Source organism: Equus quagga, chromosome 7 (assembly GCF_021613505.1).
Source record: "Equus quagga isolate Etosha38 chromosome 7, UCLA_HA_Equagga_1.0, whole genome shotgun sequence".
In the NCBI taxonomy this organism is placed as follows: domain Eukaryota; kingdom Metazoa; phylum Chordata; class Mammalia; order Perissodactyla; family Equidae; genus Equus; species Equus quagga.
Genome location: NC_060273.1, coordinates 127098778 through 127114790, shown reverse-complemented (window position 1 = coordinate 127114790; position 16013 = coordinate 127098778). Strand labels below are relative to the sequence as shown.

At 38.8% G+C, this 16013-nt stretch overlaps 1 protein-coding gene across 4 annotated transcripts in view; it reads left to right on the top strand.

Annotated features, from left to right (window-relative positions):
- The first annotated feature begins 5015 nt into the window (after positions 1 to 5015).
- The window catches only part of ZFYVE16 (zinc finger FYVE-type containing 16), a 55030-nt gene continuing 44032 nt past the window's right edge, over positions 5016 to 16013 (top strand). Inside the window, exons 1-2 of one of the 4 annotated variants that reach the window (XM_046666545.1) lie at positions 5118 to 5676; positions 8619 to 8741. The gene's annotated coding sequence lies outside the window, so the exon portion shown is untranslated. The other 3 variants (XM_046666546.1, XM_046666544.1, XM_046666548.1) reach the window with 3 other exon arrangements.

The window sequence follows — 16013 nt, the reverse complement described above, 5'->3', positions numbered from 1 at the left end:
AAATGCTAACTTGCAGTGGCATTAGACCACTAACAGTCCTTCTCTCTGTATATTACCTGATATTGTGAATTCCATCTTAATACATTTGAGCCCTGATGAGTTTCCTTATGCCCACATCAAACACAAAATTAGTATAATTTGATATGCCTATATCTTTGAAATTTTTGTAGGTGAATTCAGTTGTGATCATCCTTAGAGATACAAAACCAACTAATAGTTTTGAAAAATTTTTTTACTGACCTGTTTTATGACTTAATAGAAAAATTAGAAATCTAACATTAGAATTTTAAGTACATCCTAATTGGATTTAAATTTACTTATGATTCCTTTGACTATTTTAATAATATTTTTAGTATTATGATTATGGCAATGGATATGACATGCATTTATTATAGTATTAAACATTTGGATTGACAATAGTGAAAATGCTTAAATTTGTTTACAAAAATACCAAAAAGAATCCAGAGAACTGGTTTAGCCTCATACATGCATATATACATACATACATACATAAATTTTAATTTATATATATTAACCCCACCACCACCACCATTGGTCTCCTTTAGAAAATACAAGGGAACCAATTCATTCTACTGAAAACTGTCAGTAAAATAAAAAGTCAAATATTTAACTTCCCTTTCCCATATGAACTATATTTCAGGAAAACTAAACAGTTGTTGAGGGATTTTTTTCTCTATAGAAGAATTCCAGCCAATAAATAAAAAAGAAATAATAGATTAGAATGTCACCATTTTGCAAACCCTAAATCAAAGAATGGATCCAAGCAGTGATTAGCAACGGTTGCTAACATCACTGAAAGAGAACCAATGAGATATGCGTTTCCTGGTGGAAGTACACAATACCGATTATGAAGTAACCTTGCTAAAAAACTGAATCTGTATCAAACCCAGTCTCTAGATCTAGTTAAAAGTTTATAGAAAACAGGGTCAAGAGAAACATGTTAAAAGATGCTATGGGGAGGGAGGTGCAGAAAAATCCAGATACTGAAAATTCTACAGGCCAAAAGACATGGCTTTTTAAAAAAATAAATTTCAAGGAATGAAAACGAAAGAGGGAATATTATTAGACAGCATCCAGTCTCAATATGTTGACTTATTTGGATTTTGATGCACACAAACTATTTCAAAATTATAACACTTATGAACAATTGGAAATACAAACACCAGTGCCGAAATATTTAGTATTATTGAAGAATTATTGTTACAGTTTTCACGTGTGATAATGGTATTGTTATTATGTTTTGTAAAGAGCTGTTTCTTTTAGAAATGTATATTGAAATATTTATAGAAATGAAATGAGGCATGAGATTTGCTTCAGAACAATACGGGTGGGTAAGGGTATAGATGAAGCAAGGTTGTCCATACTGAAGCTGAGTGATGCTATTGGATACAAGGGAGTTCATTGCATTATTATTTCTACTTTGCAAAGTGCTTACCTTTCAAATAGACACGTAGAAAAATTTAGAGATGAAAAAGATATAATAAATGAGATTTGCCTCAAAATAATCCACTTATGGGAGGAGAGGTAGAGTGGGTGAGTTTATAGATAAAATAGGATCTTCACTACAAGTTATTGATGTTAAAGCTGAGAGATAGGCACATGGTTTATTGCACTATTCTCTCTACTCTTATATGTGATTGACATTTTCCATAAAACAAAATTAAAAGTAAAAAATATTCACTGTCACTCTGAGAAGTTGTAGAGGTAAATACGCGTTTACAGTGAAATGTTTTTACGTGGCAAATCATAATAATCATTAGTATAGAGTAAGTTCACTTGTGAAGGAAAAACACATTAGGAAACAATATTGCCACAGATAGCTTCACTGAAGCACTGACTCAGTTTACCATGCAGAATAGCCACCCCTAAACCACAGAGGCATAACACAAGTTTATCTGCCATGACAGGCTATGATGTTGCAGCAACAAATCACCCCAAAAATCTCAGTGGCATATAACAAGGTTTATTTCTTGTTCTAGAAGTTCTCTGTTCATTGGAATCCCTCAAGGACTCAAACTGATGGAGCAGCCGCAATATCAAGTCTTGCCTATTGCTATGCCAGAAGGAAAGAGGGCTCTGGAGGGTCTCACGTTGGTGAGTAAAGAATCCAGTCTAGAAATGACACGTCACTTCTCACAATTCATTTGCCTGAATCAGTCACATGGCCCTATTCAACCAGAAAGGGGCCAGGAAGTACATTGCCATATATGCCCAGAAGAGAAGAGAATTGGAAATATTTGGCAAAGAATTCTAATGACTTCCTTGCTAAGAGAACCTGTGTCATGATGATGAAGCTATATCATACTTGAGCCCTGGGAACTTGAGCCTTGTACCTTGTTGCCACCTCTAAGACAGTATCCAAACACAAGTATTCATCCATCCTTTTGGGTTATTTCCCTCTTATGACTCATAGTCATGCAATATATTGCATGCAAGGACTGCATAAAGAATGTAAGGTAATTGGTTGACTCAGTTATGAATTCAGCAATAGTTTTTAAAGGAAAGTGTTCCATTTGTCCTTTCGGATTATTAAAGTAATATGTTCTCATTGTAAAAAAGTTGGAAAATATAGAAAACTAGAGAGAAGGGGGAGAAATCACTAATAATTTCATCTTCCAAAGACAACCACAGTTAATATTTTAGTGGGTTTTCTTCCAAACCTTTTTAAGCATTTAAAAAGAACTAGCTCTCACGGTCACCCAAACTATAACCATTTCTTTCTTTTCTGTCTTTTTTTTTTTGAGGAAGATTAGCCCTGAGCTAACATCTGCTGCCAATCCTCTTTTTGCTGAGGAAGACTGGCCCTGAGCTAACATCTGTGCCCTTCTTCCTCTACTTTTTATATGTGCGACGCCTGCCACAGCATGGCTTGGACAAGTGGTGCCATGTCCGCACCTGGGATCCAAACCAGTGAACCCCAGGCTGCCAAAGCGGAACAGGCGAACTTAACCACTGCGCCACCAGGCTGGCCACTAACCATTTCTTCATTAGTAACATTGCTCCAAACAGCTGATCTAGCTGACCAGCAGATACTTTTTAAAAAAATGTTTTAGCCCTTTTCCTTGTAACATGAGTTTTTAACCTGGTTACATAGCATTTAAATACTAATGGTTAACTAGCAGTTCCAGGTCATATTCTGTGTTTTGGAGCCATGAATCCCTGGTTCTAAAATTGCTTGTTATCATAAGACCGACTGTACAACAATGAATAATTTTAATAGTTATTTTCATTTGCTTCTGGTATTTTCTCCGCGGAGATTATTTATGAAAAGGGAATAGCTTTGGAAGTTTATATTAATTTGGAATTTAAGCCTCTTAAAATCATCAAGATTCTTTTTACCTTTCAAAATAATAAACTGCTGGTGATCCAAGCAATGACTAGTTAGTCGAAGGAATAAATTGGCCAAATATGTTATAATTGGGATGATTTCCTCATGTCCAGGAACCATTTAGTTATAAATCGGGATCTTTAGAGGTTAAAGATGATACACGGAATTTTTTGGCAATTATTACTCAAACTTTGCCAAGGATTCTTCTTCATTAATATTTTATTTGACACTGCATTTGATGTGCAGATTTCTTCCTCATTTCAATCAACAAAGGAAATCACAGAAAATTTAATTGACCAAGAATCTACACAAAGCTCTTGTAATCTTATTAAATTGCAGCAATTTGTCAACTACTTATGTTGGTAAATGAAATAATGGCACAGTGAATTGTGAACTTCAGGGCAAAAATTATGAATTATCCATTTTTATAATCCTTAGAACTCCTGGTATATTGCACTGCACAGAAGACACGCCCATAAACAAATAAATATGATACAAAGTATAGTTGGACTGGCATGTGAAAGGCATTTGAATTTTGGGTACCTTGTTTATTTACCTTATTGCTATTCCACACAAATCTTTGTGTTCTGAAATATCTTGTTATAATTTCCAGAAGGGAAATTATTGAATTAGGTCATATGAATGTTTCTTGATATGATTTGACAAATAACTTTCCAAAATCTTTGTCCTAATTCATATCCCCAACTGGATATGAGTGCTCATTTCACTCTACCCTCACCAATGGAGTTTATTCACATTTTAAACAAACTGGCTAATTAGACCCATGGGAAATAATATCTATTTCACTACTGAGTTTGAACATGAGTGAGATATATAGTAGGCATTTAAATTTCCCATTTTGTGAATTGACCATTCATGTATATGCTTTTCCCTATCTATTTAAGGTCTTAAAGTTGTCTATTTCTACTCTTTGTCCTCCCAATATACCATAAAAATACTTCTATCCCAAGTATACTCTTGTTTACATGTCTCCACTATTAGACTGTGGTTCCATAAAGGCATAAGGCTTTTTTTTTTTTTTTTACCTGAGAACGCCTAACACATAGTAGAGAACATGCATACAGCACTTTGTAGAATTATTCTTACTTAGGATTACACGAGATAACGTAAGCAAAGCATCTAATGTTTGTCACGTAGATGTTCAATAAATTATTTTAAGCAAACAGGAAGTTTCACTTTTCCCCTAAAACCACACACTTCCATTTCAGAGTTCTAAAAAATCAAGATTAGACAAAGAAAACCAAGACTAAAAATCTTTGAAAGAGCACAAACTAGTTTTAAATCGCGGATTTAGGATTTGAATACTGCTTCTCAAATCTTTCACCACAAATCACGTGACTAAACTACTCCTGAGATATTATAACTCTTGAAAGTTTCCAAAGACCAGCATGAATTTTGAGCTGGTAAAACCTTCGGCAACCGATGGATTCTTCCCCCTAGTCTGTCATGATACGCTGATCCCACTCTCACGTCTCTTCTTCCCTCCTTTAACGTTATAGGAAACTTGTGGTAAAAATAGCAAAGTTCAACAAGCACAAACAGCCATCACATGAGGGACATTTTATTTCTCCCTCAGATCAGCTGGCTCTTGTTTGCAGACAGAGGCAGCAGCTGTCCCTGCGACCAGTTTAGAAAAGCAGAACTGAAGCACGGGAGGGAAGGGGCCCGCGGTTGGGAATGGCCAGGCAGCTGGAGGCCTTGAAGCTCGGGGACGGGTTGGGAGCCTTTTGGTTGCTGCCGGGGGAGAGAGACGGGTTGCATAACCAGTCGAAAGTAAAAGGTTTTCGGGGAGGGCAGCAGGCGAGGAGCAGGCCGGGTCAGCTGCCCAGCAGGCAGGCGGGTGTGTCCGGTACAAGCCGGAGCCCCACCGGCTCCGCGGGCGCAGGCAGCTGGGGCGGGGGGAGATGCGTCTAGGTCAGCGAAGGGCAACGGAAGCCGGACGCCGCCGCAGCTCCAGGGCGTCTAGCGGGAAACCGAGTCCGATCTAAGGCCGAATTCGGGCTTCCCCGTCAACGCAGACCCTTCTCAGGCACTTCCGGAGAGAAGCGCGGCGGCCCCGGCTCAGACCCGGCTTCGCTGCGCGCAGGCGCCTCGGGACTGGGAGGCCGCGAACGCGGAGGGAGGGGGCGTGTGCGCCGAAGGAAAGCCTCCTGTGCGCCTGCGCCGTCGGCTCGCCCCAGGGCCGGGGGCAAAACAAACCCGGAGCCGCCGTCGCGCACTCCCGGGACTCCCGGCTGGGGTCGCTCGTCGCTCTTCAGCGCGTCGTCGCGTCGAGTGCCCAGAGAGCTTCGCAGGGGTGCGGGGAGGTAAGAGCCCCCCGTAAGAGGCACCTGGCCTCTCCTCAGCCCTATTGCCCTCGCGGAGGGGGCGGGGCGGCGCCGGACCAGCCGACCTGGGCGCCGGGTCTGGCCCTCCGCCTTCTCCGGGGTCCCTGACCCGTGCCTTTCCCGAGCCCCCTGAGCTGGCCGGGGGATCACGACCCTCAAACCCCGCGTCCCCTCGGGAGGGCCAGGAGGGCCGGACCGGGCGGGGAGGGCAATCTCGGCGGCTGTTTGCCGGGTCCCACCCCTCGGGCCGCCCGGAGTGCTCGGCGCCGCCGGGGGAGCGCCCCCCGGGCCGCGGCGGGTGGAGGGGGCGGCCTGGCGCGCCCGGGGAGGGGACTGTCGCGCCTGCCGAGGGTGGCCACTGCGCCGACGGGACTCGGCCTGCCGGACGCGTGTGTCCTCGCCGCCCGCGCTGTCGCTCAGCCCGTTCTCGCACCGATGCGTTTTCTCATCGTTTTAGACCAGAAAATGCGCTAGCGTTGCTTCCCGCTACCTATTCTTAGGTACCTTTGCAAAATTCTAAAAGATGACCTCACTTTTTACTATTAACTTATTTGTACTACCGTGATTGCAAATTATTATATTCTAGTCTGGGAGGTTCTTGTTTGTTTGACGCGTATGGAAACCAGCCCAGAAATTTGAATAAGTTAATCATTTTCCCTTAACAAAATAGGCAATTTGTTGGTCGAATTAGGTTCCTTCATTTATTGTTTTGAGCTGTTGTCTTTTGAATTGGCAGAAGTTTAATAGTTTGACCCAGTAGAATTATATATAATTTTTCACCTGATTTCTTCCTTTTTTTTTCTCCCCTGGATATTAAACTGTCTGCTTCGTATCAAAAAAATTTTTTAATATGATAAAGAATAAGGAAAAATAACTGTAATTCCCCCATTGAAAGATAATCAACCACGGTTAATATTTTGACCTCCGAGTCTTTTTTTCCATGGCGTTTTCTTAATTAAGATGACAAGATTTTATGTACAGTTGGATTGCCTGCTTTTGTAGCTTGAAATTATATTTTAAGCCTTTTCCCATGTTTTTGAAAAATTTCGTAAACATAACTTTGATTTTTGATTACATAGGCAATACATGAGCAAAATATCTTTTGAAAGTTACATTACAGATAAAGCTAAATTCTCATTTATCATCCCCAATCATGTTACATAATATGATAGTATCACAGTTTATTTAACCCAGTGAGTTCCTTTACACACTTAAAAATAGACTAAAAGAATTTTTGTTTTCAAATGCAGTATATTTACCTTTTGAGAAATTACAACTCAGAAAATTTTAGAATTTTAATTTGTTCATTAAAAATAAACCCATCGTATATTGAATTAAATAATATTTTTGAAAGATAACCATTTTCTTTAAAAATTTAGCCAGAAGGGTGGCATTGTTTTACATTTTGGCGGATCACTTTAGCGTCTGTCTTTATAGAAGACAGCTGGATTCTCATTTGCGTCTCCCTTCAAGCTGTGTGTTATTTTGTTTAGGCTGAAGCATATTAAGAAAATCCAGCTTTGCACAGATAGGTATTTGGAAAAGGAAGGACCTCACAGACGTGGTAAGAACCTCTTTCGGGTCTTCCAGGGGTCCTCAGAACACAGTTTGAGAAAGCTGGTAAATCTTTCTTGTATTGATGAGCTGTTAGGTTCTTTGCAGTTTTTACACTGTTACAGACATTACAACACTGAAAGTTCTTTGTGATGTGTCCTTGTGTACCAGTGCTAGTGTTTCGCTAGAAGTGGAATTACTAGTTCAGAGTATGTACTTAAAAAAAAAATATTTTTTGATAGACGTAAACATTCCTTTTGATGCCTAAATAATTTTCTCTGTGTCCTAATGTTGGTGTTTAGATTATTTCAGTTAATGATTTGGCAAAATAGTTTGCATATTTTCAGGTGTTTTGGATTATTTTCTTAAATTTCTAAAAAGAGAATTGTTAGATCAAATGTTTGGAATCTTTTTGAAGCTATTGATATATATTGCCACATTTTTTCCTGAGAGAGTGTACCAGTTTACTTCCTGTCAGAAGTGTCCGAGATGCTCTTTATCACACCCTTACCAACATCGAGTACTTTTATTATTAAAAAATTATGTTCTGATTTAGTAGGCAACAAGTGGTGTGTGTTCTAATTCACGTTACTTTGTGCAGATTGTGCATTGAACATTTTTTTATAATCATACTGGTTGTCTGCTCATAGTATTTGCCCATTTACAGTCCAGTGTCCAAATGTTCTTCTAACAGATTTTTATCTTTTTTATGTTATAAGAATACATGCTATAATTTTTTAGGAAAGGAACAAATTTATCTTTCTTTTTTTCTCTCCACAAAAGTAGTACATTTTAATTAAAAAAATAAAAAGTAAAATACTGTAGAGACACAATGTAGATGTGAAGGGCTCACGTAATCTCAGATACCATTATTAACAGTTTTTTTTTTTAAGATTTTGTTTTTTTCCTTTTTTTCCCCAAAGCCCCCCAGTACATAGTTGTATATCCTTCTAGTTGTGGCATGTGGGACGCCGCCTCAGCGTGGTTTGATGAGCAGTATGTCCGCGCCCAGGATTCGAACCAACGAAACACTGGGCCGCCTGCAGCAGAGCGCGCAAACTTAACCACTGGGCCACGGGGCCAACCCCGATTATTAACAGTTTGGTGTTTGCTCCTCTATGGTTTTTTTCTCATGCCTTTGCTAATACTATTTTTTTTTTTTTTACAACTTATTTGTAAAAATGGGTTTGTATTATGCATGCAGTTTTACAATTTGTTTATCTTTTAACATTATTTATTGGATATTTTTCTATACAACTGCATGTAACTCTGGGCAAAGTTTGATCCCGAGTGGCTTTAGGAGCACTAATTCTGATCTTTGGTTGTCTGATGTCAGGCTCTTGTCCTCTTCTATACTCTCTTCCTAGGTGATCGCATCCATTAACAGCCATGTGCTGCCAATTCTCAATCTTTCTCTCAGACTTCTCTCCTGCATTCCAGATCCTTATATTCAGCTGCCTAGTGGACATCTCCTCCAGGATGTTCTCAAGGTACTTCAAACAACAGCCCAAACATGAACTCGTGTTTTCCCTCAGTCCTGCTGCTCCTTGTATGGCCTGTCATGGTCAGTGGTACCACTGTCCACCCAGTTCACCCATGATGGGAACCTGGCAGTAATCTTAGCTTTCTGCCTTGCTTTCACTCTCCAGAAGTTCTTATTCTTTAGCCGTTTTTATATTGATTTGCTTTCCGTCTGCCCTGCACTGTCTCAGTTCAGGCCTTCATCATCTCTCACCTTAACCACTTTAGGAGTCTCCTTACTGTTGGTTTTGTTGATTTTCTGGTTAATCTTCCATGTTGCTGCCAGGTTTTTTTGTTTGTTTTTTTGAGGAAGATTAGCCCTGAGCTAACATTTGCCACCAATCCTTCTCCTTTTGCTGAGGAAGATTGGTCCTGAGCTAACATCCCTGCCCATCTTCCTCTACTTTATATGTGGGATGCCTGCCACGGCATGGCTTGACAGCAGTGCGTAGGTCCACGCCTGGGATCCGAACTGTCGAATCCCAGGCCACCAAAGTGGAGCACGTGAACTCAACTGCTACGCCACTGGGCAGGCCCATGCCAGTTTTTTTTTTTTAAATCATGAAGAAATTTTTCAAAACTATTTTTTGTAAATATTGCAGATATTTGTTTGTAGATCTAAGAGTACGTAAATGGCCAAGTGAGTAAAAATATAACCTAAAAGAGGTTATCATGTGTACATGTAGATTAACTTCTTTGCAATAGGGAATATATCTTATATATCTTTTGTGTCTTCTACTATACTTGGTAGATTACTGGCATAATAAGTACATCTTGGTTAATTGAAATGGGATGTTATGTGCAGCTTAAGATTTCATGTTAAAAGGTTTTGATGCACAGTATTTGCATTGTCCTACCTTTTACAAATTTTTGGATTATGTTATTTAATTATTTTACCTTTTATATATCTTTTTAGGTTCCTCAGATAACATAATGCTTAGTAGTACATTGCTATACAGATAGAGATACCCTGTAAATAAATATTATTTAATGAATTCCACAATTTTTTAGAAAGATTCTCTGGCTTTTTCCAATGAGAAACCATTTCTAGACCTTTCAGTTCCTGTGCTTTGTTTTTTTTGTATGTTCTGTATTCAAATTCCATTACTACTTTTTGCTCTTACTTTTTTAATATAATGTTTATGTTTATCAAAGGGATACCTGTACAAAATTTAAAGAGTCAAATAATACTACAAGACTTAGAAGGAAACACAGCAGTCCTCTGCCCTGGTCCTTCCCTCCTCTGAATCCCACTCCGTCAAAGCAGCCTTTCCCAATTGGCATTCCTTATTGGAAGCACAAAACAGGAACCAATTCGATTAACTATTTTCTCAGTTCCCCTGAGCATGGTTTATATCTGGTAACACTTTAGATGCATAGGAGAGAAGTTAATTCATTACATAAAGTGGATGCCTTAGGGCATTAAGGCTTAATTCTCTCACAGAACCCTTCTTGAGAAAGCTGCTCCAGAGTCAATGACTGTTCAACTTTTTCACCTCTAGGTTTTTAAATAACATGCTTACTTAAACAGCTATCTCCTCTCCCTACCCCCATCCTACCGCAGTTTTAGATATTATTTGCCAATTTCCTATTAAAGAAGATGAGAGCTTAGATTTGTTACACCAGCCTCCACCTTTAAAGACTGCTCTTCACCCCTCCCCTATATTCGCACATTAGTTATTTGTTAATTTTTAGTTAACTCATTACTGTTTACATCATTTTACTATGTAAATTCTGTGTATACCTGAGCCAGGTAGGATATTGCGATATTTCCATTCTTATATAATTTTTTGTTTGTCCTAGGGTTAAAGCTTATCTTAGTTCTTTTATCTATCTATCTTTTTTTTTTTTTTTAAAGATTTTATTTTTCCTTTTTCTCCTAAAGCCCCCCTGGTACATAGTTGTATATTTTTAGTTGTGGGTCCTTCTAGTTGTGGCGTGTGGGATGCCGCCTCAGCATAGCCTAATGAACGGTGCCGTGTCCATGCCCAGGATCCAAACCGGCGAAACCCTGGGCTGCCAAAGCAGAGCAAGCGAGCGTAACCAGTCGGCCACCAGGCCAGCCCCTATCTTTCTTTCTTATATCTTTATAAATGTATGTTTTATATCTTTTTAATATATCCTTTATTTTTTTTTTTGAGGAAGATGACCCCTGAGCTAATATCTGCTGCCAATCCTCCTCTTTTTGCTGAGGAAGACTGGCCTTGAGCTAATATCCGTGCCCATCTTCCTCTACTTTATATGTGAGATGCCTACTACAACATAGCTTGGCAAGCGGTGACATGTCCGCACCCGGGATCCAAACTGGTGAACCCTGGGCTGCCGAAGCAGAACGTGTGCACTTAACTGCTGCGCCACCAAGCCGGCCCTAATATATCTTTTATTTATTAACAACCCTTCAGACAAGATATGCAAATCTCCTTTTGGTAGGTTGAAACCCGTCAGATAATGTGTTTGTCTTGCAATATCTTTCCTGTAATGGTTTGTCACCCTACGAGCTGTCTTCCTGGAGTGTCATTTCACCATCATCTGTGAATTCCATTTGTCTCTCCCCTGTGTTGGATAGCCTGTTTCCAGGATTTCAGGTCTTCCTTTTTTCTTGGTGTCTCCCTCATGTTGGTAGAATACATCTAATAGCTTCCTGAGAAAGACTGAATGGGAGGCAAATTTGGGGGTTCTTCATGTCTAAACATGTTTTTTTGTTCTACTCTCACGCTTGATTGTCAGCTTAACTGAGTATGGAATTATAGGTTGTAAATAATTTACTTTTAGAATTTTCGAGGTATGGTTCCATTGTTTTCTTGCTTCTAGTGTTGCTATTGAAAAGTCTATACTAAATTTGATAATCAGTCCTTTGTATGTGATCTGTTAGTTCTCCAGAAACTTTTATATTTATTCACAAAATATGTATTAAGCATGTTTTATGTGGCAGGCACTGGCCAAGATACTTTGAATATATGGGTGAACAAAATTTCAAGATCCCTTTCCTCCTGGAGCTTCAATTTGTTGGAGAGAGTTGTTCCAGATGGTAAACAACAAATGTAATAAATACATTATACAAAATGTTAGAGGGTCTTCAAGTAAATAAATGCTTTAGAAAAGAGAAAAAGGAGAGCAGGGTGGGATGGAGAGGTCAGGAGTGTTGGGGGAAGGAAGGATGGGGTATGTGGATTGCAATCTGAAATGGGGCGATGTTCCCTTAAACCACTCAGGTATTCTGAAATTCACAGTGATGTGGCTTGGTAAGAGTTTTTCATTCATTCTGTTGGGCCCTAAATGGGCCCTTTCCACTTGGAGACCGTATCCTTCAGTTCTAAGGTATTTTATTTGACAACGTCTTCCTTCTTTCCCCCTGCTCACTCTTTCTGGACTTCTTGTTATTTGAGTATTGGACCTCATTAGATTGACTCTCTAGTTTTCTAATCTTTTCTCCTGTTTTCCTTTCCCTTTCTTTTTGTTCTACTTTCTAGGATATTTTCTCAGGTTTATTTTCCAATGCCTTGATTTCATTTTTTAAAATCTTTTTTAAAACAGTTTTAGATTTACAGAATTATTGCGAAGATAGTACAGGGCATTCCCATATACCCCACACACAGTTTCCCTATTATTACATCTTACATTAATATGGTACATTTGTCACAGTTCATGAACCAATATTGATACATTATTATTGACTAAAGTCCATACTGTATTCATATTTCCTCAGTTTTTCCCTAAGATGCTTTTTCTGTTCTACTCTCCCATCCAGGATATCACATTATACTGAGTAGTCTTTTCTCCTCACTCTTCTCTTGCTTGTGACAGTTTCTCAGACGTTCTTTGTTTTTGATCCTCTTGACAGTTTTGAAGATTACTGGTCACCTATTTTGTAGAATGTGAATTGGGATTTGTTGATGTTTTTCTCATGATTAGATTGGGGTAATAATGTGTTTTGGGAGGAAGACAACAGAGATAAAGTGCCATTCTCATCACAGCTTATCAAGGCTACGTACTATCAACATGACTTACCACTGTTGATGTTAACCTTGATCCCCTGGCTTGAGGTAGTGTTTGTCAGGTTTCCACTGTGAAGTTATTTTCCTTTTTCTCCCTTTCCATACTGTACTCTTTAGAGGAAAATCACTATGTGCAGCACACACTTAAGAAGTGGAGAGTTATCTTCCACTTCCTTGAGAGCAAAGTATCTAAATAAATTATTTGGAATTTTCTGCATAGGAGATTTGTCTTGTTCTCTATTTATTTAATCACTTATTTGTCTCAGTAGGAACTCAGATTTTTTATGTTTTGGGTTATAATCCAGTATTACTTTATTTTATTGTTCAAATTGTTGCAGCTTGATCTTTGGGAGCTCTTTCAGTTGGTTCGTGTATCCCTTTGACATATCTCCTTCATCGTGTGTGTGTGTGTGCGTGCGCACTTTCTTACTTTCTGGCATTACAAGAGGCTCCATGTTCATCTTGGAGCTTATATATTTCTCCTGCCCTAATCTCAGAATCAGCCATTTCTCCAAGGAGCCTTGGTTCCTATTTTTGGAGAAACCAAGATCTGGATGCTAAAGTGTGCTTGTTGCCACTGGGATTCCTTGCTTCTAGGCCCTCTCAGCTTGACAGAGCAAGAGATATATGTGTTTATGCTAACATCTATAAATATTTCAGATAAATTTGCACAGATGTGTGACCATCTGTGCCCATTTTAAGCTAAACATGAGTTTATACTGTCTCCAACTCAAATCCATTACCACATAGATCGTTCTAGCTTCCTACCCTTCCTACCTCTATCCTTCCCCTCCAACAGTGAGAAATCTGGCTCCCATATCAGCCATACGTTTACTTAATGTCAATTCCAGTGTATGTGTATGATGGTCTGGGATTGTTAACCCATACCCCCGTGGGAAACAACTTTATCAACTAGAGAAAAAGCTTGTGTTCTTTTTGCCTTTACTCTTACAGACTCCACTCATTTCCAAAGGTAGCACTTTATTTCTCCACCTCCTTCAGTAGTGTTATTTTATACTTTTGTAATACATTTAGTCTTTTTTGTCACATTCTGCATTCCATTCTGAGATCCCCCAACCTTCTAAGTAATTTTTTTAAATTTGCATGCATTGAGGTTTATTCTTTGTGCTGTAAAGTTCTGTGGGTACTGACAAATGCTTAATCTTGTATTCAGCATTATAGTATCATACAGAATAGTTTCAGCACCCTAAAAAATTCACTGTGCTTTACCTGTTTAACCCTCCCCCACCGAAACCACTGACATTGATGTGTTTACTGTCTCTGAAGTTTTACCTTTTCCAGAATGTCATATAGTTAGAATCATACAGTATGTAGATTTTTTTAGACTGACTTCTTTCACTTAGCAGTATGCATTTAAGATTCGTCTATATCTTTTTGTGGCTTGATAGCTCATTTCTTTATTTCACTAAATAATGTTCCGTTGCATGGATGTACCACAGTTTATTTATCCATTCGCTTACTGAAAGATGTCTTGGAGGCTTCCAGATTTTGGAAGTTATGAATAAAGCTGCTGTAAACATTTATATCTAAGTTCTTGTGTAGACATAAATCTTTAAATCATTTGGGTAAATACCTAGTAATATAATCACTGGATCATATGGTAAGACTATGTTTAGTTTTGTAAGAGACTGCCAAACTGTCTTCCAAAGTGGCTGTACCGTTTTGCATTCCCACCAGCAATAAATGAGAGTTCCTGCTATTTAGCATCCTCGCAGCATTTGGTTTTGTCAATTTTTTGGATCACAGACGTAATAGATGTGAAATGGTATCTCGTTGTTTTAATCTGCAGTTCCTAAAGACAAATGATGTTGAGCATTTTATCATATGCCTATTTGCTAACTCTGTGTCGTCTTATTGTATCTGTTCAGAACTTTTGCCCGTTTTTAGAATTGGATTTTTTTTTTTAATTGGCACCTGCGCTAACAGCTGTTGCTAATCATCTTCTTTTTTTTTTCTATTTTTTCTCCCCAAATACCCCCAGTACATAGTTGTATATTTTAGTTGTGGGTTCTTGTAGTTGTGGCATGTGGGACGCCACCTCAGTGTGTCCTAATGAGCGGTGCCATGTCCACGCCCAGGATCAGAACCTGTGAAACCCTGGGCTGCCGAAGCAGAGCACGTGAACTTAATCTCTCTGCCACAGGGCCGGCCCCTTGTTTTCTAATTGTTGAATTTTAAGAGTTCTTTGTAGATTTTGGATACAAGTCCTTTATCAGATATATGTTTTGGCAATTATTATCTCCCAGTCTGTAGCTTGTCTTCTCATTCTCTTAACAGTGTCTTTTTCAGAGCAGATGTTTTTAATTTTAATAAGGTCCAACTTATCAATTGTTTTCTTTCATGTATCATGCCGTTGGTGTTGTATTTAAAAACTCATCACTAAACCCAAGGTTATGTAGATTTTCACTTATGTTTTCTTCGAGAAGTTTTATGATATTGAATTTTACGTTTAGGTCTGTTATCTTATACATTCTTATGTAAGGTGTAAGGTCTGTATCTAGGTTCATATTTTTGCATAGAGATGTCCAGTTTTCTCAGCACACTTCTTGAAAACACTGTCCTTTCTCCTTTGAATTGCTTTTGCTCCTTTGTCAAAGATAAGTTGCCTGTATTTGTGTGGGTCTATTTCTAGTCTTGCTGTTCTGTTCAGTTGATCTGTATGTCTGTTCTTTTGCCAGTACTACTACATTGCCTTGACTACTGTAGCCCTGTTGTGAGTCTTAAAATCAGAGAATGTGAATCCTCTAAATTTGTTCTTGTTTTTCAGTACCCTATTGGCTGTTTTAGGTCCTTTGCTTTTCCATATACACTTTAGAATCAGTTTCCTGAGTCCTACAAAATAGTTTGCTGCGATTTTGATTGGAATTGCATTAAATCTAGAGATAAGGTTGGGAAGAATTGACATCTTAACAATATTGAGTGTGCCTATCCATGAACATGGAATATATCTCCATTTATTTAGATCTTTGATTTTTTTCATCAGAATTTTGTAGTTTTCCACATATAGGTCCTGTGTATATTTTGTTAGATTTATACCTAAATATTTCCTTTCTTGAGGTACTATTGAAAATGTATTCTTTTAGGGGCCGGCCCCGTGGCCAAGTGGTTAAGGTCACATGCTCTGCTTCGGCGCCCCAGGGTTTCTCCAGTTCGAATCCTGGGCATGGACATGGTACCGCTCATCAAGCTATGCTGAGGTGGCGTCCCACATGCCACAACTAGAAG